The sequence below is a fragment of the Otolemur garnettii genome, unplaced genomic scaffold (assembly GCF_000181295.1).
Source record: "Otolemur garnettii isolate 467f Iridium unplaced genomic scaffold, OtoGar3 scaffold00215, whole genome shotgun sequence".
Lineage (NCBI taxonomy): Eukaryota > Metazoa > Chordata > Mammalia > Primates > Galagidae > Otolemur > Otolemur garnettii.
Window position 1 is genome coordinate 658,064 of NW_003852610.1, and position 27,855 is coordinate 685,918.

The window sequence follows — 27,855 nt, forward strand, 5'->3', positions numbered from 1 at the left end:
TGGCCAGGAGCTCGCTCACGGCCGTCAGCTCAGGGTCTCAGGGGCTCCCTGGCTTGTTTTCTGTGTCTCAGGGACTAATGTTCTTTGTTGTCTGAAACTAGCATCTTAAAATCTTTCTTTTAACTTGAGTAGAGGTTTGCTTTTTCATTTAGGAGTGCAAATCAGCTGATTATCCCATCTTGCTTGGGAGTAGAAATAAATCATGGACAATGTTCTGATTACTTTGCCTTCATTGTTTCCTTTGAACCTTACAACAATTTTTATAAAATAAGGATTTTCATGGTACCCAATTTTTAGCAGAGAAAACTGATGTACAGACAAGCTAAATACATTTTTCCTGGATCTACAGGTTATGAGCAGGGGAATCAGTATTTCTCCCTCTGATGCACAATTCCAGAGCCTGTATATTTATGACCATGTCAGAGAAGCTTTCAGATCAGTCTATATAAAAACACTGTTTAACTGCTTTCATCATTGCTTAACAATAAAGAAATAATCTTTGTTTCTGAGATTTCCACTACCATGCTAAAATGATATTGTATTGATACAGTTGGTAGTATTTACTGGAAGGGCTTCAGAACCCTCAGATGCTTGGTACTTCCTAAGGAGTGCTTACTTGAAGTTTGGCTTTTTAATCTTTAAGTTCAAAACAGGAACTTCAGAGTATTATATTTGAATGAACCTGGAAAGAAATTAACTGATAACTATAGTTACAACAACCCTCCTATATTATGGGTTAAAAAGTTCATATCCTGAGAGAGTAAAAACAAGCATTTTCTTTGCTTTGCTGGAAAGTGTTATTTTAAATGAAATCTAAGTAAGGAGAAGAATGGACTCCAAGAATAATGCCTTTGCAGAGAGGGACAGCCTGTGCAGAGGTCTGGAGCAAGGTGCTGGGAGCCGCCTGGTGAGGCTGGACCCCAGACCACAAGCAGGAAGCTAGAGTGTGGGATGGATGGTGCTGGGCAAGCAAAAGGGGTGGGATGGGGCCAGGCATGGCTTTGCCTTTCTAATGCAATGGGAGGCTATGGAAGCCAAGGGGTGTCCCACAATTTATGGTCTAAAAGAAATTTAACGAAATACAGCGTATGTAGTCACATGTGAAATTCCAGGTGCTTTGATGACATGAATTTAATCTCAAGCACCGTCCTAAGGAGGCAATGATATCTCCCTTTGGACACAGAGAGGTAGAGAGAGGTCTGAAGCTGGTGGACCTCGATCCATCCACCTCCTTCCTGCTCCTTCATGCTGGCTCCCATAGCTCCATCTTTACTTTCATTTTAACCACATGATTTTGGAGACGAAACCACTCACATACAAAGTTCGAGTCTCCTTTTATCATTTAAAGAATATTTAGTTTTTAACCCCTAGTATCTGGACTGTGGTCTCTAAAGAACATTGGCAGTAAGTAGACTAGAACTCCCCTGTGAATCAGCAAATTCTAGGCCTGAGACAGGAGGTATATATGCAAGGAGACCAAGATGTCTTGTCATTTAAGAATATTTTTATTGGCTCGGTGCCTGTGGCTCAAGTGCCTGAGGCATCAGCCACATACACCTAGGGTGGCGGGTTTGAATTCAGCCAAGCCCCGCCATACAACAATGATGGCTGCAACCAAAAAAAAAAAAAGAAAAAAAAAATAGCCTGGCATTGTGGCAGGCGCCTGTGGTCCCACCTACTTGGGAGGCGGAGACAGGAGACTCACTTGAGCCCAGGAGTTGGAGGTTGCTGTGAGCTGTGATGCCATAGTACTCTACCTAGGAGGACAGCTTGAGGCTCTGTCTCAAAAAAAAAAAAAAAAAAAAGAATATTCTTATTTAATATTCTTGTCATTGAAGAGACCAAGAACACACTTAACATCTCCTGGGCAGACCAGTTGTGTCAAAAGGACTCAGGAACCATCCTGAGGCTCATTAAAGGTAGAAAGTAATAGGTTGAGAGAATCAAATACTGCTCAGTAGCCCTTCCCTGACATCCAGGTGTGAGATTTGCTCAGCAAATTGAACTTCTTTCATCGTGTTTCCTTCCACTTCCAAATTAGCCCAGAAGAAGCCTAAAGACAGGGAATACATTTTATATAGCCACTCAGTAAATATTAGTTGAATAATAAATAAGTGAATAGATAATAAAAACATTAAGTGCTGAATGGGTTACATTAAAAGGGTTGCTCCTTTTTAAGGCTAAATAACCCTTATATAGTATAAGGAAGGAATAGTCCTTTTTTTGCAGAACAATTCTCACATGTGCCCTTATAACACATAGACGGTTTCCTATACAATTACAGCAGAGTCAGTGATTCCCTGTAGTCTGCCTATAGCATGGGTCCACTTAATTCCCTTTTCATAAATCACAATTTAGTGTATGGCAGTAACTTTCTTGTCTAATTTGGTTCACAACTATTTTTTTAAATTACAGAAGGAAAAGGAATGTTTGAGGCTGAATTACTTACGTTATAATTGGAAACTGTACCACAAATATGTAATATTGTACTTCACCTTATGACGTCTATAAGTTTCCTCATATTTAGATGGATGGCTTAGAACCTGGAGTCTAGTTATCCAGTTATCGGATTTACTATTCAGTAAATACTGTAACGGTATTTACTGAAATTAAACTTAAATGAATGATTGTCTAGAGAGTTTAACAAGTCCAGTTTCAAGAAGTTTTTTTTTTTTTTTCAGCTACAAAATGATTATATCTGGTGTATACTTGTAGCTAACTTTTTAATGCACACTTAGGAAAAGTGGTGTGGGGTGATCTAGTAAGCAAAGACATAGTCATTCACTCAAAATACATCCCATTCCCATTTTTCCCCTTACATTAATGTTCAGCCTTTTTTTTCTTTCCCTTTGCAATATATGACCAATTGCTTAATCTTCATCTTAAATCTTAGCTACATCTGACAGCTGAATCTTTCCACCTGCAACACTGAAAGCGTTTCTCAGTGCCAGGTTTTTACTCACGGAACATTATCTGCAGAGTAGTTGCTGTTAACTGCTGTGGAAACGACATCAGAAAGAACACACTTTATTTAATCTCAAAGGCTCAAAGTAACTTAAATCCCATGGCTCCTCGGGGTATCTGTACAATACCCCAGCAGCAGAGGCCCCTTAGGTTTACATTTCAGTCACCTCAAAAGCACATTAGAAAACACAATGAAGTTCTCTGGGGGACTGAGAATGTCCCTTGTTTTTCCCATATCCTGTTTTTTGATAAGCTCATGTGGATGTGCCCTGACACCTCTGAGCTCCTGTTCTTGGCTGGTATAAAGATAATTTAGGATTTCAATGTGGTTTCATTTATATTGGAACATTATAGAAAGTAATTAAAAATAATATTAGACCATTATGACATTTTTCCCTATTAAAGCCATTAATGCTTTGTGGTGGTGCATAGCAGTCAACCGAAGTGCTGGTGCTCACTGCAGTCAGCGGGAGCGCCGTTACTGGCTCTCTGATGTATCTGCAACAACAGACCTTATTCTACTAATTGTTCAGCTAACTTTTGTTTATTTCTCCATTATGGTGGCAGCTTATAGTATTCTCAGGACTTCCAACACACTGAAGGACAGCACTTTGGAGCAAGATCTATCAGGATGATGACTTGCAGTCAACCTTTTCTCTTGAGGAAGAGAATATTAAGTCAGCAAACTATAAACCCGATTTCTAAGGCTGATTTTGTTATTGGGGATAAGGATCAAAGTCTTTATCAGGGTAAAGAGACCTTTATTTAAATGGCTATTTTCTTGTTCTCTTGCCTAACAGTGGGTCAGATGCTGGAAAGGGTTTGAGCTGGGGATGCATGTTTGATTAAGGTGTGGATATCTACAAGCCAGGAGTGAATCTCAGTGTGCAGATCTTACTACTTCGTCAAACGTATAGAGGCCCAGCTAGCTGACACCACTTGAATTGTGCTTGTTCACACCCAGCAAGACAGTTTTCAGCCAGAAAGCAATCAGTAGTTTTTCTAACAATGAAAACAGCAAAAGGCAAAAAGAGAACATCCTATTGTTTCACTAACTGCTACATACCAGGAACATTGGTGTTGTGAGTGGGATATACAAAAGACACATTGTGATGTCCAGCTTGGCCCCTGCAGGAGGGCTGCTCATCTCTGTGACACTGGAGATGGCCTGGGGAACTGGGTGACCTTGTACTTACTTAGATTTCTTTGGAACAGAATATGAGTTTTATTTGTAAATGTGAAAATGACGATGGGGTTATTTAGGATCTGAAGGGTGTCTGGAGTTTTGAAAAATGGAGAGGAAACCATTACAGACAGCAGATAAAAAGCTGAAGAAGTTTCAGTGGGCTCCTCACTTTTCTCCTAGCCATGGGAGGTGACAGTGTCATGGCTCCAGGTCAAGTGTGGTGATAAGCACTGGCGGGGTGGGAGCTGGTTACCCATCCTCGCTCTTGCAACTGCAAAGTTCGTGTTCATGTCTCTTTGGGATGTGCCTTTGCTCAACTTGTATTTGTGCTTCTCAATTTTTTTCTTTTCTTAACAATAGGCATAAATACACTTGAGAAGAGATGCCATCAGCACCCATCTAGGGCTTCATGCTGAAACTCAGAGGATGTTTGGAGTTTTTCCTAACTCCCAGCTTGATTTCTGGTTCCCACACACCTTGGGTGTGTGTCACAGCTTCCAGGATTCTGTCTGGCCCAGAGGTGAGGTGGGGGGAGTTTCCATCTTCCCTGCTTCTTGCAGAGCTGACCAGGCCCTGAGGTTTATTTTCTTTCCTTCCCTTCCACCTTTGCCTCCTTGAAGGCTCTTAAAGACAACTTTGAATGTGATTAATGGTGGCACAAAGTTCAAGTGCTGAAGTGTTTGTTTGTTTAAGAGAGTTGTTTTGGGCTATGTTTTCCCCCTGCATGGACAGCGTGGATGGCATGGACGAGCCTCAGCTCCACGCTGGCAGGAGGGTCTGAGCACTGGTGAGAGGGACTGGGGCAAGCTCACTCCTGTATCTCCCTTCCATCCTTGGGGTAATTCTTTCTCTCTTTGCAGGAAGGAAAAGGCATCTTCTGTGAAGTTTGTCTCAATTTCTGTGAGTCTCCCAGAGGCTGGGATCTGATGGGGGACAGGGAAATGGGGGCCTGCCACTGGACTCAGGTAGGGGTGGGTGTCTCAATAAAGCTCCATGGTGGAGACCTCTCAGTGTGTGCTCATTCCATCATAGCTGCAGGCTGGGGGTTCATACTTCAGCTGTGTCTGGGGCACCTCCTTCTCCAGACCAGGATCCTGTAAGTTCCCCACAGCAGACTGGATGTCATTCCCTAAAGTGAGATTTCAGGTGAGCAGGTCACAGAAGCAACAATATAAGAGTGGTACTCTTCCTGGGGGCCAGTGCTCCTGCTTTCCACCATGCTCCTTAGTGCACAGGGGCAGTGGAGGTCACAGGGACTCACCAGCAGTTTCTGGAGCCCAGTCTTTTGTGCCAGGAGAGGTCACACAGGTGGCATTTATGGTACAAGCATGAGGAGAAATTCACAGGTATGTCAGGGAGATTCCCAGCAGCTCTGCGGGAGGGGTGGGGTGGGGCGTCAGATGGCTGCCCATTTATTTGTTTGGCTCAGGTATAAACAGAGTTTATATACTATGTTTGAGTTTAATATCAGAAAATTTGAAATGAACAGGATGTCTTCAGGGGCTGCTCTCTCTGGCCTCGTCTGAGGGTCTGTGCTGGTCTGCACTGCTGAGCAGGCTGGCCCTGTAGGGGTGCTCCTGCCTAGAATGGGTGCTCCTGTCTGCCACTGAAGGTACCTCCCTGGGGCCTTAACGTCCAGCCTCTGCACCCATCACCTCCCTGAACAGATGGTAGTACTGTTGTGGGAAAGAGAATAACTTTCTCTCTTTTATTTTTGTTTCTTTCATGTCCAACATGATGATTATATTAGCTTTAGATTCTGCCTTTGCAAAATGACCATTTTTCTTCCTTGAAAACTTTTTACAATTGGAATAAAGTGATTTCTCAGGCTGTCACCTTTCTCTTGAGAAGAGGGACTATGGAGTACTTCAGTTATTTAATTTGCTTAAGCAACTTTAAGTCTTGACTCTTCCCCCTCTGTCTGCCATAGTAAATGCTGACAAACTACAGGAAAAAAAATACAAGTGTTCACATTAAATTTCTGAGGTATTTTTTCCCTACACTTAAAAAGCTGGGATTTTTATTCTTTATGGGTTGATTGCCAAATAGTTATTTAAAATTATAGCATTTGCTTCCTGTTTTCAAGGGTTATCTGAAATCAACTATTCAAATATAGACCAGTTGTAAAATGTGGGGCTTAAATTAGACTTTGCAGGGACTGTGGGACAGCCCCATCCCAGGGCAGGTGTGAGAGTTGAGTATGCAAACACAGCTACCACAGCCATCGCTAGGCCCTGCACAGACACCTCCCCGACAGGCTACAGCAAGTGTGACTGTCTGGGGACTCAGAGCCTTCCTCAACTTGAAATCTGGGGTCAGACCTCAACCAGGAGGTCTCATCATTTTCCTGAAAGATGAGTGATTGCCCTAGTTCTGTTACACTTCTGTCTTCTCCAAGAACGAATAAAGAAAATAAATTGGGGGCAGCGCCTGTTGCTCAATGGGTAGGGCGCCGGCCCCATATAACAAGGGTGGTGGGTTCAAACCCGGCCCCAGCAGAATTGCAACAAAAAAAATAGCCAGGTGTTGTAGTGGGTGCCTGTAGTTCCAGCTACTCGGGATGCTGAGGCAAGAGAATCACCTAAGCCCAGGAGCCAGAGGTGGCTGTGAGCTGTGACACTACAGCACTCTACTGAGGGTGATAAAGTGAGACTGTCTCTACCAAAAAAAAAAAAAAGAAAGAAAAGAAAATAAATTGATGTTCCTTCCACATGTTTCTTTTGATGTGATCTTTCCTCATGACCAGACGTATTTATAAGTGTTCTCTTCATGTTACATGCTCTGTGGAAGCCTCGGAATCAAATCACTGTATTATAGGCTTTTCTTTGCAATGCTGAGGACACATTTTTCTCTCATTAGGGGCACTTTCATGTGGTGGGGCACTTTCATGCAGTGATCGTATAGACATTAACAGACAAATTAGGTCATGATATTGACAATGCCAGAGATTTGGAGGAGCAAAGGAGCTGCTGCCCAAGATGGACAGAGGGATGGGTAGAGCATGCAGCTCTGTGAGTAATGACTGAATGTGAGATTGCACAGTCACCTGTCTCTACAGCCTGATGCTAAAATGCAGCCCAGCTACGTCCCTCTATTTAACACTAAAAACACTACTGAGCTGTTGACAGCAATAGTCTGATCATCCCTGGAGGCCGCTGGCTGCATTGTTCTTATTCAGTGTCCACACACAGGTGTCACTGATGAGTGACCAGCACTGTTTACAATCTATGAGTGATGGGAGCTCACCTGTGGTGGCAGCTTCTTGCTGGCTGGCACCCAGAGCCTGCTGCTTCACTGCAAGGACACAGTGGCACAGACACTAGATGTATAGCAGTCTCTCCACTTCAGATGATGAGTTCTTAGCTCCCATCACTAACTTCCTTCCCATCAGAGGCTTAGCTGGGTAAAGTGCTGGCAGTTGTCTCCCATGCCCTGGAGTGATGGCACTTGTGCAGAGCCATTCCACCTCAGTGCACAGCACATCACTTGCCTGGGTGCCTGGCTCTAGAGGAATGTCTGCTGTGTTGGTTAATTAGCGTGCACTTTATATATCCCATGTCCCCCTTGTCTTGTCACAAGGCACCCTCAACATTGGGGTTTCTCTTCTGAAATCCCAGCAACCTGTGGCTGGTGGGTGTGGGCTGCAGTCATGCTCTATGTCATGGTGTTAGCACATGGCCCTGTGCAGTGTGAGCATGTGTGGCTGTGCTGCTCAGCCAGCCCTGACCATATGCTGACTGTACCCTGGGGTGCCTGAGCAAGTCAGTCGCAGGCCAGGGGATCGGGGGCGCAGCCCTCACTTTCTTCTTTTCTGTGATCTCAGAATTTAGCAAAGAAATTTTTTACAAATCTTCACTCCCTACTCCTGATTTCATTTATGGCTGAGGCCATAAGACCACAGGAGGGCATATATTTAAAATAGCAGTGTCTACAGTCTGGGTCCCAGAGTACGGCTCTGCATTCCACCCTATGGAGGTACACATCTGGCAGTCTAGATTGGGACAGGGAGTTGGCTTCTGTGATCGGGCTGAGAAGGAAGGCCCCTTTCCTTTTGTTTGTCTCCTTCTTACCTGAGGGCCACGGTATGTGACTCCCAACTCAGCATGGCCTTGTGTCCAGACCTATGATTGCTGTGAGGTTTGCACTGAAAAGTTAGGAAATCCTTGTCATTCCTCATCACAATTAAGCAATCAGTTTCCCTGGAATGCTACTTATGTTGGACCAGATAATCTGGTAGCACTCTGAGTGGCCTTTTACTGATGTGTGGCCCCATCCTCTGTTGACTTAGAGCCTGCCCAATGGCCAGAATCTGTCAGACCCAGTGGATTCACGGGTTGTCTCCAACCCACCAGACCGTCCCCTCTCAGGTATATAATCGAAAGTGGTAATTACAAGAAAATAGGAAAGATTGTGCAGATTGACTCACTCCAACAGGGAGAAGTAGGAAAGGAAGTCTGTGTACGGCAGGGAACTGCAGCCTGTACAGCTGGGGGTGGGGGGGGGTGGGGCAGGCTCTCCTTGGCAGATAGAGAAGGAGGAGATGGAGTTATTGTGGGGAAGCGTAAGCAGGCCAGTCTGCTGTGTTTATATGGAGTTTCCCCCAGAAGTGAGGCATCAGTAATGAGCACATGTGTTTGGAAAGAGTGTAAGGTACTTATAAATATTACAGTGGCGTCACCACAGTTAAAGATTTGGCAGCATTTCCATTGTAAACTCTCAGTGTCAGGGGCTTAAAACTCATCTGTAAAAATTCCAGGCTACAACTTGGCATCCTAGGACCTGCCTGGGAACAAAGCTTGCCTCCTGCCCTCCTGTAGATCCCCTTCCCCTGTCCCTATGCAGCTCTGCATGCATCTCCACCACTCTGGTCCTGGCACCCACTGGGGGAGGAGAGAGGTAAGCGCACAGCACATGAGGCTAGATAAGGCCTTTTTTCTTTTTATTACAGGGGAGCCAGATGAGAAGTATCCACTGATTTCACTGACCCTTTGGGAGTGCGGAGCTTGGTCTATGTAAGATACCACCCCAGTTCTTATAAGTGGCTCCTGTGACCACAACCACCAAGGGCCAGATAACACTGGGTAAGCAATAGGGTTGGGAAAATTCAATTAAAATCACAGCACCAATATCTGAGAGCCAAACATGTTACACAGCCAGTTTCATAGGGTCCACTGACTATTTCCAGGGAGATCTCCTCATGGCTGCTGCCCAGGAGACAGCTCTGGGGAAGCACTGCTCTTTATTGATTAGCAAGTTTGGCACAGAGTTACATACAGATAAGTAAGATAGAGGTAGAGAGTTCCAGAATTAATCTGCAAACAATCTTGGTTAACACAAGAATTTGTGAAGAGAAAACTTGCCCCTCTCCTTTGTTTTATGATAGCAGCTTGTGGGAATTTGAATCAACAAATGCTGTCTTTGCTGAGCACCAGCCTAAAACCAAAGACAAAATTGAGCACCAACTGTGTGCATAGTCTCTGGTAAGTGGCCAGGCTGCGTGAGAGGTGGTGGTCTTGTGTGTGTGCATGCACCACAAGATGCTGCACCCCACCCTTCCTGGGTGGAGGTAGGAGGTGATCTTTACGCTGCGATCTCTCAGCCTCTAGGTCCAGCTGTTCCTGCTCTTTTGACATTATTGTGGCATCTGTTAAATTCCTGTAGCAGCTACAAATGTCTTTTCCTTTCATAACAGACTGACATGTGCTGTGTCCCCAGAGGTATCCTGAATTATTAAGGAAAAAAAATTGTAAGATAATACTTCAGGAAGCATAAACCAGCCTAGAAAATGGACCAAGAAATTTGTTGTGCTCAGAGCCCTTCATGCATTCATTTGCCGTTGTAAGCACTCAAGTGCCAGCCTGAAACTTTAGCCAAGCATCTTTCTTCTGTTCTCATAGAATCGTATGTGATCCTAAGTGAATGTCACTCTCAGAGTCACCCGGCATGTCTGCATGGACAAAATCAGTCTTCATCAAAGGGAAGATCGCTAGCAACAGCTCTGGCTATTTATTCCATTTGTGATGTTCAGTAAATTGACTCAAATCCTTAAGGTAGAGAGATAATTGTTGTTAAAAATCTCAATCTTAGCTGAGCCCATAGCATTAAAAAAAGTAAGAAATAAAAAATCCACATTGCACAAGTTACACAGAGAACAGCTTGTGTTTTCAGGCTTGCTCCTGGCTGGTTTGGCGTCAGGTGAGATACTAGAAATATAGACTCAGGAATGCAGAGGTTGTTTTGCTTACAGACATACCTTTCTCCCAATGGCATGGCAGGGCTGGGGGCCACATAAACCAGGCTAAATTCAAAGTAAATCAGGAGTAAGATTCAAAGTCCCTCTGGCATGGGGCAAAATAGACTAATCAGAATATTTTAAAAGAAAATGGAAGGCACCAAGCTCAGCAATCTGGGCTGGGCTGCTGCTTCGCTGTGTTCTAGCTTTGTTTGAAGATGAGAATCCACGGTGTTCACAGCATCACATCCTGTTGGCTCTTCCACTCTTTCCTCTGTGCTTGCCCCTCCCCTGTTCCAGAAACTTCCTTTTCTGTCTTCTCTCTTACCTTCATCTTTCCTTATCATTATTTTTAAGGACCCATAGGCAGCGAGATACATAAAAACAATTTCACTCTTCCGAGAGAGAACAGTAGGGAGATGAAGAAAGAGGCCCAGGCAGGGCTTGGGTCTCAGGTCCTCACAATTCACCTGAGGCTTTCTCCTGCAATGTTGTAGTCCTTGTGTACAAAGACACTTAATTGTGTGCAAATTTTGAGCAAACCTCATTGACTTAGAGGACACACATACGAAATACTCTTACTACATTTGTTTTATAATTAATCATTGCTTGAGGAACTTGTTTCTCACTCTTAATTAATTTTTCTTCAAGAGACATTTGAAATCTATTATTTAAAGTTTAAGTCTTTCATAACAGCCAATAATTTCTTCCCATATTAAACACAGTGGATTCAGCAGTCACAGAACATAATATGTTTTCTTTTATGAGGCAAAAGATGAACATAGTCATCACATGATTCCTGAACAGATTTTTGTTTCTTTTATTGAAGATGCTAATTAAACCACAGAACTTTATGTCAGTTGCTTCTTGTTTCTTTTCTACCACAGGCTTTACTCCTAGACAGCCCAGCATGGCCGGCCATCAGTGGTGCGGAAGATCCACATAATACAGTTTTTTATTGCTTTCTTTTTCATAGTAAACAACCGATTTGGGGATATGGCTGTCAGCTTATCACTGGATAAAATTTCAGTAGTTGCACATCTGTGCATGGTCATGAGTAATGATTTCATCCTAGTTAGGATTATGTCTGCTGGAGGTATGCATCCTCTGGCTTAAGTACAGCTGCCTGAAGTTGACCTTGAGACTTGACAGAACAGAGTGGGGAATGCCTGCAGTGTAGGCAGCCCATCTCTCACACAGACAGAGGGGGCTCAAAGGGGCTCAAGGGCACCCACATCCTACAGTGTTTCCCTTTAATGTACTACAGAGAACGAGCCCTGAAAGTATAGTCTTGACAATTTATTCCTTTAAGTTGGCCATAATTCTGATTATACTCTGTAGCATCTCAGTGTTTTACTTGCATAGAAAACCACCCTAAATTCTGTAATAAACTGTTGCTCTAGGAAAGTATGCATTGCCCATCCTGAACCCTCATGAAGTGCCTGGTGTGAGACCCTGCTGCCTGGGCTGATCGGGTAATGGCAGGCAGGAGTGAGTACAACAAGGGTGTCGCTGGTTTTGTGCACATCTCTTGAAGTGACTGTATACCTGTCTCTCCACCCAACAGGGAACTTCCAGGTACTCACCGGTCTGTCCAGGCTGCTTTCACATCTATGGAATACAACTGCACACACATCTCTCTGTCACTGGACATGTGTTCCTGACTGGCTGTGATCCTGCATCCCTCACGTGACAGTAACTTTGTCATCCCTCTCATTGACATGGGCAATGTGTGTGGATGGCAGTTGGAGCTGGCAGCCTGGGTTCGGGTGCTCATGCCCTGAGGAAGCTGGGTACACCCTGCAAGGAGTAGCAGCTCTCCTTGGCTATCTGGCACTGACATTGTCTGCACTCTCGGACAGACACCTTGCAGGGGACCTGCTATAGTTCATATGTTTGCCCTTTCCAAATCTCCTGTTGAAATTTGATCCCCAATGTTGGAGGTGGGGGCTTTAAGAGAGGTGTTCAGGTCATGGGAGTGGGTCCCTCATGAATTGACTGCTGCCCTCCCTGCAGGGATATGACCAGTGAGTCCTCACTTTGTAAGTTCCCCCAAAGCTGGTTGCAGAGAAGAGCCTGGCCCCTCTGTCCTCTGCTTCTTTCCTTGCCCTGTGATCTCCGCACAGCTGACTCCCCTACCGCATGAGTGGAACAGCCTGAGTCCCTCCCCAGAAGCAGCTGCCCCCTCATGCTTCCTATACAGCCACAGAGCCTCTTTTCTTTGTCTCTCTGTTACTTTGAGAAAGAGCTTCACTCTGTTCCCTGGGTAGAGTGCTGTAGCATCAGCCTAGCTCATAACAACCTCAAACCCTTGGAGATCCCTCCTGCCTTGGCCTCCTGAGTAGTTGGGACTATAGGCACCCGCCCCAAGGCCTGGCTAGTTTTTCTATTTTTTTAAGTCAAGATGGGATCTTGTTCTTCCTCAGGCTGGTCTCAAACTCCTGAGCTCAAGCAATCCACCCTCCTTGGCCTCCTAATGTGCTAGGATTACAGGCATGAGCCACCATCCCAGTCAGCCTTAGGTATCCCTTTATAGCAACACACAAAAAACTAAGACAGAATCATATTTCTTTTATCCTGTCCCAAACTTAATTTAGTTTCCTTGAACCCAGACCTTCAAAAGGGTAGAAGCTTGGTAGGTTCAGTAAAATTGCTAAAAAAAAAAAAAAAAAAAAAAAATCCAGTCTCTACCACATAAAATTATAAAATAAATGCTTTAGTTTTTAGATATAGAATTTAAACTGCTTCTCTGAATTAATGATAAGGTTAAGGATTGAATATTGCTAAAATATTCTATATTATACCATGAACATTGGGTAATATCTCATAATAGCTGTCATTTATTTAGAACTTTTTGAGAGAGGTAGTGAGACTTTACATTTATTTTCTCATTTTTAGTTGAGAAAACTGGGCCTTTTCTCAGTAGAGACTATGTGTTATTAATCTCTTTACCCAAAATGGAGCTTGGCAAATAGTAGGAGCTTAATAAGGTTTGTTATTTAAGGAATGCAATTTTAAATCACCATTGACCTTGAGATATTATAAGAATTGAAATTGTATTTCCCTCAAGTGCACCTTTTTGTAACTAAATACTTACATTTCTCCACATGGAAGATGTCTGTGTAACATTGTCAGGCCTTCCCTGGAATAGAATTCCTGTATTAATCTTCATGGTTCACATGTAAAAACTGAAGAAAATTATGAAAGAATATTGTAAGAACTTCCAAACTGGAAATGGGCATAAGTTGAGCTGATTGTAGCTATTTTAACCTAAACAAAACAAATAAAATAAAGAAAATAATAAATTTGTTTTCACATATATGAATGACAAAATAATGAATAATTTCACAGAAAACAGGTAATAAGAAAGAGAAGAGCTGAACAAAAATTGAAACAAATTGTTTAACAAATATTGTGGATTTTTTTTAACTTTGGAAATTAAAAACAAAAAGTCTGCAATAGTTTGTCTTTGCTGAGGTCTTGCTGAAGTTTGTTCTAGTACTAGAATTTTAAGATAGTTTTTGGTTTAAATATTTTCTCCAAAAGAACAAATATTAGTTTTTTACATTAGGGTCACATAAGAGATCATAACTATTTAGTAGTTTGAAGATATAATTGTTGTTACATTAGTAAAAATGTAAAAATACACATTTCTTACAAATACCATAAAACTTGGAAAATCGCCAAGTACCTGTTGGCTGGGAAGGGAAGCTAATCTGCCTGGCTCATTTCCTTCCATTGGTGTTGTTGTCTACAGAAATAGAGTCTAATACTTCCCACCATGCAGCCTCTCCCCTGCCAGGGCTGGAAGGGCTCCTTGCCCAGGGCAGGAACAAAGATAATGCACTGTTTGTTGATCTCTCTGTAATCGTCAAATGGCTGGTGGCCAGAAGGCAGCCCTTGGCAAATAACAATGAACTAGGAAATGGTTGTGGTAAATATTTCCCTTCAATTCCCTTTTCTGACAACAACTTTGGTCAGGTTTAAAATAGACACACTGAAATGACTAATGTGTGTGATCTGAAGCAATTTGAGCTTGAGAAGTGCCGTGAAAAAAATTTTGTGTTTCCCACATTTTTAATAATTGAGAGCAAGCCTGACAACAAAGTAATTACTTTAAAATATATTTTTATCTTTTTTCATTAAATCATAAACAGGTAGATCATGTATACATTAATGCATTTATGGGGTAAAATGTGCTGATTTCATATACAATTTGGAATGCCTACATCATACTGGTTAAAATATCCGTCACCTCATTTACTTAGTTATTGTGTTAAGACATTTATACTCTATATTTAATAGATCTGACATGTACCCTTGCAATATTCACCATAGGTGTGATCCCACCATTCATCCTCCCTTCCCCTGATCTCCTCCATCCCCTCCCATGCCCCCTTCATCCTGGGCCATAGTTGTGATCTATTCTTCATGTGAAAGTGTGAGTGATTGTAAATTGGTTTCATAATAGTACTGAGAACACTGGATACTTTTTCCTCCATTCTTGGGATACTTTACTAAGTAGGATATGTTCCAGCTCCATCCACATAAACATAAAAGAGGTAAAGTCTCCATCTGTTTTTAAGGCTGCATAATATTCCCTGGTGTACATATACCACAATTTATTAATCTATTCATGGGTTAATAGGCACTTGGGCTGCTTTCATGACTTGGCTATTGTGAATTGAGCTGCAATGAACAATCTGGGGCAAATATCTTTGTTATAAAGTGATTTTTTGCCTTTTGGATATACTCCTAGTAGAGGAATTGCAGGATCCAACAGCAGATATACTTTTAGATCTCTGAGTATTCTCCATACTTCTTTCCAAAAGGGATATTTTACCTTGCATTCCTACCAGCAGTGCAGAAGTGTTCCCTTTCTCCACATCCATGCCAATATATGTGGTTTCCGGATTTTTTTATGTGAGCTACTCTTACTGGAGTTAGATGATATCTCTAAATGGTTTTGATTTGCATTTCTCTGATGATTAAAGATGATGAGCATTTTTTCATGTGTCTGTAGGCCATGCGCCTATCTTCTTCAGAGAAGTTTCTGTTCAAATTCCTTGCTCACAATGAAATGGAATTACTTGTTCTTTTCTTGCTAATACATTTGAGTTCTCTGTGGATTCTGGTTATCAAACCTTTGTCAGAAGCATAACCTGAAAATATCCTCTCCCATTCTAAAGGCTGTCTGATTGCTTTACTTATTGTGTTCCTGGCTATGCAGAAGCTTTTTAGTTTGATCAAATCCTAGTAATATATTTTTGATATTGCTTCAATTGCCCTGGGGTCCTCCTCATAAAATATTCTCCCAGGTTAATTTCTTTAAGTGTTTCCCCTGCACTCTCTCCAAGAATCTTTATAGTTTCATGTCTTAAGTTTAAATCTTTTATCCAGTGAGAGTCAATTTTTGTTAATGGTGAAAGGTGTGGGTCCAGTTTCAGTCTTCTAAAAGTCACCAGTCAGTTCTCCCAGCACCATTTATTCAAAAGGAAATCTTTCCCCCAATTTATATTTTGATAAGCTTATCAAAGATCAAATGACCGTAAGTGTCTAGGTTCATCTCTTGGTTCTCAATTCTATTCCATACATCTCCCTCTCTATTTTTGTGCCAGTACCATACTGTTTTGATCACTATAGATTTATGTTACAGATTGAACTCTTGTAGTGTGATTCCTCCTGATTTGTTTTTGAGTGATGTCTTAGCTATTGGATGTTTTTTTCTGATTCCATATAAAATGAAGTACTATTTTTTCCAGATCTTTAAAGTATGACAGTGGTGCTTTGATAGGGATTGCATTAAATTTGTATATTGGTTTGGGTAATGTGGACACTTTAACAATGTTGATTCTTCCCAGCCATGAGCATGGTATGTTTTTCCATTTGTTCCATTCCATCTTCAGCTATTTCTTTTCCCAGAGTTTCATAATTCTCTTTATAGAGATCTTTCTTGTCCTTTGTTGGGTAAATTCCCAAATATTTCATTTTCTTTGGCAATACTATAAAGGAATAGAGGCTTTGACTATTTTTTCAGCTTGACTGTTATTGGTATATATAAAAGCTAGTGATTTGTGAGTATTGATTTTGTATCCTGAGATACTACTGTATTCAGTGATCACTTCTAAGAGTTTTGTACTTGCATCCCTAGGGTTTTCCAGGTATAAAATCATATCATCTGTGAAGAGTGAAAGTTTCATCTCCTCTGACCTGATTTGGATACCCTTGATCTCCTTCTCTTCCCTGATTGTGATGGCTAAGACTTCCATTACAATGTTAAAAAGCAGTGGAGACAATGGGCAACCTTTCCTGGTTCCTGATATGAGTGGAAATGTTTTCAATTTTACATCATTCAATACAAAATTGGCTGTGGGTTTGCTGTAGATGGCCTCTATCAGTTTAAGAAAAGTCCCTTCTATACCAATTTTCTTTAAGTGTTTTGATCATGAAAGGATGCTGGATATTGTCAAAAGCTTTTCTTGCATCTGTTGAGAGAATCATATGGTATTTTCTTTTCTTTTTTTTTAGAGACAGAGTCTCACTTTGTCACCCTTGGTAGAGTGCTGTGGCATCATAGCTCACAGCAACCTCCAGCTCTTGGACTTAAGTAATTCTCTTGCCTCAGCCTCCCGAGTAGCTGGGACTACAAATGCCTGCCACAATGCCTGGCTATTTTTTTTGTTGTTGCAGTCTGCCCGGGACTGGGTTAGAACCTGCCACTCTTGGTACATGGGGCTGGCGCCCTACTCACTGAGCCACAGATGCCGCCTAGTCTTTGTTTTTTATTTTGTTTATGTGATGTATTATATTCATAGATTTATGTATATTGAACCAACTTTGAGACCCTGGGATAAAACCCACTTGGTCATGGTGTATAATTTGTTTGTTATGTTGCTAGATTTTGTTTGCTAGGATCTTATTGAACAGTTTTGCATCTATATTTATTAAGGATATTGGTCTATAATTTTCTTTTCTTGTTAAGTCTTTTCTTGGTTTGGGGATCAGGGTGATATTTGCTTCATAGAATGTGTTGGGAACTATTCCTTCTTTTTCGATGTTTTGGAAAAGGTTAAGTAATAGAGGTACTAGTTCCTCTTTAAAGGTTTGGCAGAATTCTGATGTGATACCATCTGGTCCTGAACTCTTCTTTCTTGGGAGATTTTGTATAGTTGATGCTATTTGTACTTGATATAGGTCTGTTCAGCATTTCCAATTCTTTCAAGCTAAGTCTAGGAAGGTGGCGTCTTCCAAGTACTGGTGAATTTCTTTCAGACTTTTGTATTTATGAGAATAGAGTTTTTTGCAGTATTCATTAAAGAGTCTTTGAATTTCTGAGGTGTCTGTTGTTATTTCACCTTTGTCATTTCTGACTGATGATATTAAGGATTTTAATTTTCTATTTTTGGTTAGTTTGGCTACAGGTTTATCAATTTTGTTGGATTTTTCAAAAACCCAACTTTTTGATTCATTGATCTTTTGAATAATTTTTTTTTGTTTTTGATTTCATTTAAATCTGCTCTAATTTTAGTTATCTCTTTTCTTCTGCTGGGTTTGGGTTGGGATGTTCTTCTTTTTCCAGTTGCTTGAGATGTCCCAATAAGTTATTGACTTCCTCTCCTTCTGTTCTCTTGAGGAAGGCTTGCAATGCTATAAATTTCCCTCTTAGGACTGCCTTTGCAGTGTCCCACAGGTTCTGATAATTCATGTCTTCATTATTGTTTTGTTCCAAAAATTTGGCAATTTCCTTTTTAATCTCATCTATGACCCAGCTATCATTCAGCATAAGGTTAGTTTCCATGTCTTTGTATGAGTATGCAGATTCCTACTACTGGTGAGTTCAACTTTTATTCCGTGATGGTGCAAGAAAATACAAGGAATAATTTCTGTCCTTTTAAAGTTGCTGAGGTTAAACTTGTGACCTAAGATGTGGTCAATTTTTGAGGATGTTGCTTGGGCTGATGAGAAGAATGTGTATTCAGTTTTGTTAGGATGAAATGTTCTTTAGATGTTTGTTAAATTCAATTGTCACATGGTGAAATTTAAGTCCAAAATTTCTTTGCTTAGTTTCTTATTGGAGGATCTATCAACATTCCCAAAGGGGTGTTAAAATCTCCAACTATTATGGTGCTGGAAGATATTAAATTGTTCATGTCTGTTAGGGTTGCCCTTATAAATTGAGGAGCAGTCTGGTTGGATGCATAAATGTTAATAATTGAAATCTCATTGTGTGAGTGTTTCCCTTAACAAATATGAAGTGACCACCCTTATCTTTCCTTACTTCTGTTGGTTTAAAGCCTAATGTATCTGCAAATAAGATTGCCACCCCTACTATTTTCTGATTTCCATTTGCCTGGATTACAGATGTCCATCCCTTCACCCCGAGTCTATATTTATCCTTTAAGGTAAGATGAGATTCTTGAATGCAGCAGATATCTGGCCTGAGTTTCTGTATCCAGTCAGCCATCCTGTGCCTCTTAAGAGGAAACTTTAAACCATTCACATTAATTGAGAGTATTGATAAGCCTGGTAGTTCATTTGGTGTCAAGTTTTTTGAAATTCCAGTGGACATTTTTAATCCTTTCACCACTGTGGAAGTTGGGTTTTGACCAGGAATTTCAGAGTGAGTTTATTTTGGTGGTAGAGCATTGTGCTGGTCATTATGGAGGATGGGTCTGAGAATATCCAGAAGAGCTGGTTTAGTTATGGCAAGTTTCTTCAATGTGTGTATGTCATTAAAGTATTTAACTTCTCTGGAGGGCCTTTAATATTAAGGATAAGATGTGTGTTCAAAAGCTTTGTCTTCAATGTTATATATCCTTTCTTCTGCCTGATCCATAAATGAAACTCAGTTTAGTTCAATACAAGATCCTGCCTGAAAGTTGTTTTGTTTTAAGAGATTAAAAGTGGATGACCATACTCATCTGGCTTGAAAAATCTCAGCAGAGAGATCTGCATTCATTCTAATGTTCTTCCCCTTTTAGGTTATGATTATCTTATGTCTGGCTGCTTGCTGGATTTTCTCCTTCATATTAACTTTGGTGGAGTAAATTACAATGTGTCTAGGAGATGCTTTATTTGGATTAAGTGGTGCTGGGGTTCTATAACTGTGTGCTATCTGAATTTCAGTATCTCTTGCCATGCTTGGGAAGTTCTCCTCAATTATCTCTTGGAGTAGAGTATCTGTGCCTTTTGGAACATCCTCTTCTCCTTCAGGGATTGCTATAAGGTGAATATTTGCTCTTTTGGAGTGGCCCCCCAATTTTCTCAGGGAATGATCCATTTTTGCTCTCTACTTCTCTTCCTCTTTGAGTGTTTGGGGGTGTTCAAAAACTTTGTCTTCAATGTTATATACCCTTTCTTCTGTCTGCTCCATTCTGTTATTGAGAGATTCTACTGTATTTTTCTGATCTTTGAGGGTTGCAAGTTCTTGCCTCAATGTGTCAAAATCTTTGGTGATTTTGACTTTGAATTCACTGAATTCTTGAGACAACTTGAATTGCTCCTTGAATTTCTAATTCCAACTTTGGTCTGGTTTAAATTTTTTTTTTTTAAATCTGCAACTTTAATGCTGGATATTAAGGCCTTAAGACAAAAAATAATAAGAGCCCAATATTGAAGAAAAATGCATGAACCATAATTGTTATTCAATGTGATGAATATGGAAAGATTAGATAACATGTAGGGGTATCCACTTCTCATTAAGTGGTTGGGACCAGAAGGCACAGACCAGTTGGAGTTTGTGAAAGGGATCAGGACTGAAGTCACACAAAATTAATATAAATGTACAATATAGTTATTGTTATGCTTTTGTTTTCTTAAAAATTGTTTAATTATAGTGTTTATGATTGCTAAATTATTAATGCACTTACTTAAGGTAGGTAACCTTCTCAGAGGTGTCATAATTTGGGAGTTCCATTAAACACTGTCCCTTGTTTGCATGTCTTTGCCCATCCCACCCATTATATCTTTGGGAAGTATTCATTGCAGAGAACACTTCTGTGTAATTTATTTTTTTCCTGAGTTGGTAGCCTCTTTGTCTTCTTAACTTCATTAGAGCCACACTGAGAAGGGACTCTAAGAAAGGCTTCAAGGAGGTTAGAAGGAAAACCTGGCCTGATGATCCCACAAGTCTGGAAGGCCCTTAAGATTAAGGATAAGAAGTAACCTAAGGAGGCAATGACCAATAGAAAGAGACCATCAACGACCAATAGGAAAGGGCAATACTGCCTAGAGGCTTGGAGAGGCCAATCAGAAACTTGCAGCCAATTTCAAACAGAGAATATTTATACTGTTGGGGACTGTTGGGTCTCTGTCTCTCTTGCCTTCTCTTCTTCATGAGAGGGACTTCAACTCTTATTGGAAGTGCAACCCATTTCCAAACTTTCTCTTTGTTTTTCCTAAATAAAATCTATTACCCTGAAACTTGTGTAGGTTACTTTTGCTTTTATATCCACACTGTCTGTGCCACTCCAGTTTTATTTTCAGTTTCCATTTATTTTATTTTCAGTTATTGCCTTGCCTCAGTTGAACTTTTTAGCTCACCTGAGTAATTGAACCAGATCAACTGGGTTTGGGGAGCTGGTACCCCCAACCCCCAACACATACTGTTCTTACTGGGTGTGTGCACAAACAGCATGTTTTCTGCTCACGGATGTTAGTAATTACTCGGTTTTCTAATCTTTTGCTTGATACTGAATATTAATCACAGTCATCTGCACCATGAGAAAAGTAATTTGTACCTTGGACAGTGATATACTGTGCAAAATTAGCATCTCTTGGTCTTTTTCAGAGCCACAGAATTAATTTTCCAGCAATGAGCCTCCTACCTGCATGTTTTATAGGTCTGTAAATAGTGAAAGTGAAGAAATGAAAAACAAGTTAATTAACTTTTCCTGGCTAACTGCCTATGGTGCTTTGAAATTCTGATTGATCTAATCTTGTAATTTAACCTGCATCCCTTTAAGCAGGTATAAAAACTATACTATCTATAAAAAACTATATATCAAAATTGTTAAAGTAGCAGGGTTGCTGGATTCACATGCCCTTTATCTTTAAAAGTTTTTAGAAAATCTTTCAAGTATACCAAATCCCCACATGAAAGAGACCCACTGAGTGTCTCTCCTTTTTCATACTCCTCCCTTACCCTGGAAGGAGTTGGAGCTTTTACCTCAAGACCCACGCTGAGTTCATCCCCATTTCCTCACCCAGGAGAGTTCTGGGGGGTCTCAGCTCCCTGATGTCTAGACCTGAAGATGCAGGTTGTCACTTGTGCCTATTTTTAAGTGAGGTGCTTCTTTTTGTTCTTAAATGTTCAGAAGTTATATTATATTAAAATATATTATATTAATATTTAGACGATATATATATTTTATTAATGTTTAGAAATTATATTATATTATATTTATTTTATTTTGTAAATGTTAACCTAGATCAAACAGAGGCTTTGAGTGTGAAAATAGAATTATGATTTGGAAGGAGGGAGCCTGGCATTGGTTGCTCCCTCAGAGGAGCTAGAATTCTTCTGATGTGAGGAAGATAGAGTGTGTCATGGGGCACTGAATGGTAGAAGAATGAATGGATAACAGTAAAAAAGAAAACAAATTCTTAAATCTCAGTGTTAAAACAAGGTAATGGCTTACAAAACTACATTTTCTTTCTATAAATTTTTGTCATCTATAATTTATTAATCAACAGAACTTCAGATTTCTTGATATCCAGAAAAATTAAAATTGTATTAAAAAAGGATTTTTAAATTCCTTAATATGTGCCTTTTCATGCTATGGAGAAGCTGAGAATAATACCTTTATTTAAACACATAGAGATAATAATGTGTAAATACACAGAGACCCAGGCTCAATTCACGTGGGCCCTGGACTGTGTGGACACTAAAAGTCAGGTGTAGGGTCACTACGGAGACCTGCATGTAACCATTGTCATTGTTAACCTCTAAATCAGAAGACCTACTGGGAAAAACAAATGTAGGTTCCTGTACCTGTCAAATGCGTGTGTCTGCACCTGTCACAAGATCAGAAAGCTACTCTTAGCTTGTTCAGCACAAACCTCTCGGGCTGAAGCATCTGGTCTGAGCTTCATGGCTTCTGAACCACTAGTTCTTCCAGGTAATAGGATAAAAATGGGATAGAATGGCCGTCCTTCTTTCCACTGACTTGTGTGACCTTGTGAGTACTGTTTGATCCAGCCAGATTATTCTGAATACACTTAGATATGTTTTCTTGGTTTTCCAAGGTAATTTCATGATTCTTAAGATATCTAAATGCATACTCTTCCTCCAGGCCCATGTACTTCATAGATCTGATTTGATAATCTTTTTATTTTTGCTAGAAGAAGGCTAGTTTAATAATTTGAAGTGACTTAATGTTAAGCCCAGATCCCAATCAGATCCAAAATTTTAAGTGCTCATAAAAATCTAAAACCCTGCAATAACACTAAATCCTCATGTGCAGAAAAAACAATTCACATTTTTGTAGCACTGGCAGTGAAGTTGCAGGCATTTCTGCTTGGATTGTCTGTTAAGCCTCCTACTATATAAATGTAGCTTTGGAAGAAATGGGCTAAGTTAGGTTTAAAATGTCACTTTCAAAACATTGGGTATATAAGAAATATAACCCCAGGGCCAAAAATCACCAATGAAATGAAATTACACTGGTTGTGTAAACACTGTGCTTTTGAGACCAAGTCAGTTTTTGGTGCAGAGAAAAACCCCTTGCATCAGGGCAGGGAAGTAATGTCTCTTATAGAAAAACTGGGATAAGCAGCTGGCAGGAAGGGAGGCATCGGACAGGACCTGCCTGCATGTCATCTTAGAAATAGATGACTGGTCTTGCAGCCAGGAGTTTTGGTCACTGTAGGGAGATGTGCTGACCCGCCAGTGTGGCCACCTCCAGTCCTTCCCAAATGACTAGTCAGTCCATCATACCTCGGCTGGGAAGCTGCTTCAGTCAGGCCCTTCCTGACCCTTGCACTCTGGGTCAGTCTTCCATTCTGTAAGCTCCTGTAACATGGTGTGTGATCCCTCAAACACAGTGGCAGCCTGGTGCAAAGGCCCCTGTACAACTGTGTCAGGTCCTAGAACTGTGAGATCTCTCCCTGTCTGGACAGTTACTCCTCTGTGTCCTGCCTGAGGTTCTTTCTTTTGCACATGTCCAGCATTCTTAGGAAAATGTTTCTATCAGCAGCTCACAAAGCTTTTCACAGCAACGGGTTAACACACTCTATGGGAAATGTATAGTTGATTACCATCGTGAGTGTATACATCATTTGGAGCTTATACTTCATATTCAGATCTGTTGAAAGTTATCGAGAAAAACAAACTCAGAGTTTTCAGGAAATGAAGGCTGTAAAGCAGCACTAGGATTGAGCAATCTTAATTGGCCTGACGGTGACCTCTTGTTTAAAGCGGTAGAGGAATAGTTTATTCTTTCCTTCCTCAGTTCAAAGACAAAAATGCAAGTGACCTCTGTAGAAGGTCAGTAGATCACCATCCACTAATTCTCCTTAAGTCTTTTGGTTCTAGAAGGTTCTATAAAGACACAGGAGTTGAGTGGAACCCAGTGAATGCAGAACCCAGGAAGGAGGTGAGACATGGGGCTTCATTTCTGAGGTTGCACCAGGTTCTTAAGTGGATGGTGCCATCATCTCTCCAATATAGTGCCAGATCTTTTGGACAAGGCACTCCTAGGAGTTGGTGTGCTGATACGTGGGAATGAACTTTGAGTCCTTGGAGGACTAAAGCTATAAAATTTAAGGTATTACTGTAATTACATGGCTTAAAATTAAATTGAGACTATACAGATGTCTCTCAGTATTTATTCTCAGGGAATGAATATGCTGTCTCTAACTAAGGAAATGGGAAAAAGACAGGCCATTCAGCACATGTTTCTAGTGAGCGATTTATAAAGAATATAATGAATTTGGAGAAGAACTCACTATCTAATTCAAATACTTCCTCATTTAGGCTCAATTATTTTCCATAATTATCTTCTCTGCTGAAATTTGTGGATACATTCTGCCATTTTTCCTTATTAATTAGTGATCTGAAGTTAGGAGTAGAAATTGTAGTCATGTGTGTATTATATTTTGCTTCCTCCACTTTATGCTTCTCTCTAAAAGCCAACTCCTTGAACAGATGTTCCCAAGATTTTTCCAAAATGTAAATAAGTGACCCCTGGAGAAAGAGAAAAATCACAGCATGGAAAGTTTTCAGGAAAAAATGGTTTTCTTTTCATAAAATGGTAAATGAAAGTAAATGAAATAAATGCATTATTTTGAGATTATTTACGCAGCCTAAAATATGACATTCTCTCCCTAGTAGGATGGCATTATCTTTTTTTGTAAGTATTTCTTTTGTAATTTTGGTCATTGGAAACTAAAGACTGTGCTCATTTGTTTCTAACTTAAAACTCTACTTTTTTTTGTATTAAAAGATCTAAAAAACTTATTACCCTACTCCTGTTTCTATGACAACATAAGATGTTTTAAAAAAATCAGTATTCCTGGAAGTTGTGTGGTATCATCAATTGCCTACGTAGGGAATAATTATAATTATTGTTTCAATATATTATTTGGAGCTGAACCTGCTTTTGTATTTACTAGTAGAATTTTAAAGCTATTAATTCACTAAACAACTTAGATTTTACTTCTTCAACCTTGAATGTATAATTTAAACCTTTAGTCAAAACCATATACTCGTACTGTCTAACCTGCCATTGAACTTTGTTCCATGCCAACATTCACCTTTGGAGAGATGATAGCTTGTAAAAGATCCTGAGAAGAAAAGAAGCATGAAAACACAAGTAATGGTAAGGGAGCGTTTCATTCATTTGTAACAAAATGATGATTTTAACTAATATGCATCTGCCTTGTACTATTGCACTGAGAGTGAAGTCATGAAGAAACAAATATGGTGGGGTCTAATTAAGAAGCAGGAATTCAGAAAAACAAGCTAATCCAGAAAACAAGGGTCATTCATCACTTCAGTGCTATTGCCCCTGGATTTTTCTGCTTGTGTGGCATCTGTCTTCCTGGACAAGTATGAGACACGTGTTAGGGAGGTGAAGTTAGAGAAATGGTAGAGAAATTTTAAAAAGTGACAGTTATACAAGAAAGGGAGGAACTAGCCCATATAAGAAAAAGGAACAAACCCAATTGTAGATTAAGCTGATTGCTCTGGGTCTCATCGACCTTGGCAGGACTAAGAGGGTCATATTTTATGTGCATGAACTGTCTTCAATTTCTCTTGAATCTCTAGAACTTGCAAATGTTTTTCTTCTCTATCACTATATTCTCAACATTCCTCGGTGTTTCATTATATTAATATATGTTTCTTGGTGTGTTTACTTGAATTCATCTTGGCATTACATTTTTTTATTATTAAAGGAAACTACATTTTTTTTTAAATTTTGCCTGAACTTCTGAACCTCTGGCCACTGGTATGATTCTAAAGCATCCCTGACATATTCTCTGCTATATTCTAAAGATAGGATTACATAATTAATTGAGTTTATGAGTCATACAAAGTAATCCTCATCAAATGCCATCATTGAGCATGACGTTGCACCCTTGGTGTCCTTCAGCTGGCAAATTCTTGTGTGGGGACTCACCCAGTGGGGTTAGTACCAACTGATCCAGGCAAGCATTTGTGGTAGTACCACTTTCTCCACCCTGTTTTCCCATTCTTTTCTGAGAGTTTTACTGATTTGGAGAAATCCACTGATGTGGATGGAAACATACTCTGCCTAGAAGATTTCTCAAGTGAACACACATGCCAATGTCTTGCAGCCTATCGCCAGCTACCCAGCTCTTCTGATGTTTTTAATGTATTAGAGAGCAGATCCCCTTAGCTTTAGTGCTGCGTGCAGCAATAGAAGGTATTCCCATCTCTCAGGAAGCTACTGAAGCCGCAACACACATTTGTAGTTGTTCGTACCACTGCTTTTAATATCTCTGAGTATCTTTGATAATGTAGACAAGAAATAGTGAAGATTCATTGAGTTGCAAATAAGGGAAAACTTAAAGAACAAAGAATTTATAAACTCAGAAAAAGAAGTCTAGAAACAAGACAAAGTTTTAGGCCGGTGGATTCATCAGCTCATGGTGTGTCCTACTTCCATGCCAGTTCCTTCTCAGGTCTGAGAACCAGACAGATGCAGCCCTTCTGCTTATCACACTCACACCAGGAATGTCCAAAGGCTGGAAGTGGGTCATCTATTCCAGAGTCTTCTTAGGCATAGGAAAACTTTTCTTGGGAGCTCCCTGCCCCAAAAGTCTCCTTTCCACTGTATTAGATAGAAATCGGTCACTTTCCTAGCTAGATGAACCACTGGCAATGTGAATATTACCACTATCATTGGCTTAGACCAATTAAGGCCACTGGTACTTAGACCTGGGGAAAAGGTTGCCTTACCCATGGTGGTGGGCGTTTGAACTAAATGTACACTCAGCCTTCCAAGAAGAGATGGAAATGAACATAGAAAAACATGACTGCTACATCCACAAACAATTTTGAGTATTATCGCAAAGAGAACTTAAGAATTTTCTGAATCTTAAAATTCAAACCCGTGAAGGAATTTAGTACTTAAAAATAAAAGTCCTGGCCTGCTCTTATTTATCTGTGTCTAGTTACCTCTACATGATGACTGTTTTATAAATACTCACTGGAATTTCAGTGTTTTCAGTTATATTAGCATGAAACAAAAACCAAAAAGTCAGTTAATGGTGAATTGTCTCTGAGTAGAAAACAAGCTAAATGCTCTCATTTACAAAGCCACATTTATTTCTTATAAAGTTCCTATTGCATAGATGTCAACCCATTTTTTATGAAAACAAAATCTTAGAGAAGACAATGTCTTCAGCAAGTTCCCTAACCAGTGGGAATCCAGATTCACTTTCTAGATAATCTGAAGGTCTTAAGTGAGATGAGTTAAATGGAATCCAAGGTTCAAGTTCTCAGAGAAGGCTCTATTCTCAAAATTGAGTTCCAGGGATGGGGCCCAGGGATCTGCTGCATGGGCAGATGGAGTCAGAGGCCAGCTCCCTCCAGTCTCGGAGCAGAGCTTCTGTTCTAAGAACTGCATGCAGCAGCAGCCTGCTGGCTTTCCCACAGGGCATTGTGGGGCTCTCCTTTCAAATTGTGAGGTTTTTAGAGTGATTCTAACATAAATGAGAGTCTGCTATCATAATTAGATTGATGAGTGATGTCAAATTTTGTTAGTGAACAGAGTTATAGCACACACTAGGCTAGATCACTACTGGACATCCAGTCACCACCTCCCAGTGTCAGGGAGCTGAGGATTTCTAAGTGCCCTTATTAGGACAGGTATGGCACCAGATGCCCAGTAATAATGATAGCAACAACTTTCAACAGCATGGAACTTGAGGATTTACATTACCTCAATAGGTGCTTTCACTTTCACAACACCTCATGGAGGTTACAGGACCATTGTTATCTCCCATT

The 27,855-nt window shown here is 40.4% G+C and overlaps 1 pseudogene; it reads right to left on the minus strand.

Annotated features, from left to right (window-relative positions):
* The window catches only part of LOC111722120, an 86,026-nt pseudogene that overhangs the window by 2,181 nt on the left and 55,990 nt on the right, over positions 1-27,855 (minus strand).